Consider the following 578-nt stretch of genomic DNA (forward strand, 5'->3'; position numbering starts at 1 on the left):
CAGCGGCATTTACGACACACATAATTGTGACTCGATCTAAATTGCCTTTTGTTTTTGCAGCAGTAGACAACAAGTTACGATTTGCCAATCCAATCCCCTTTCTTAGGCTTCTACCCGTCATTTTGTGAAACGAAACCCCAGACTCATCCACGTTAAAGATACTTCTGGGGTCATCAATACTGTAGCGATGAATAATTTCTTGCAGCCGGGCAATGTGTTCGCAAACTATGGGCCGTGTAACGGCCTTGATACGAGCTTGTTCTATTGCTCGGACAGGTTTTATACTTAGATCTGAATGACGAGTGAGGAAGCACTTGACCCAGCGGAGGGAAGGAAGCCTGACAACAAAAGGCAATTGGCGACGAAACCAACTTGAGGCTTGGAGCGACGCTGACTGGGCAAGAGACCAAGACAAGCGCAGATCTCGATCTGGAATTGTTCTCACCATTGGTGGAAACCCCGTTCTCTGGACGTCAAAACTGCAGCCCTCCGTTGCTAGCTCAACTGCGGAAGCGGAATTCTACGCCCTTTCGGAATGTGTTAGAGATGTGAACTGGTGTAGAAGGGTACTTATTCAG

Source organism: Chondrus crispus, genomic scaffold, assembly GCF_000350225.1.
Source record: "Chondrus crispus Stackhouse genomic scaffold, scaffold_419, whole genome shotgun sequence".
Taxonomy (NCBI): Eukaryota; Rhodophyta; class Florideophyceae; order Gigartinales; family Gigartinaceae; genus Chondrus; species Chondrus crispus.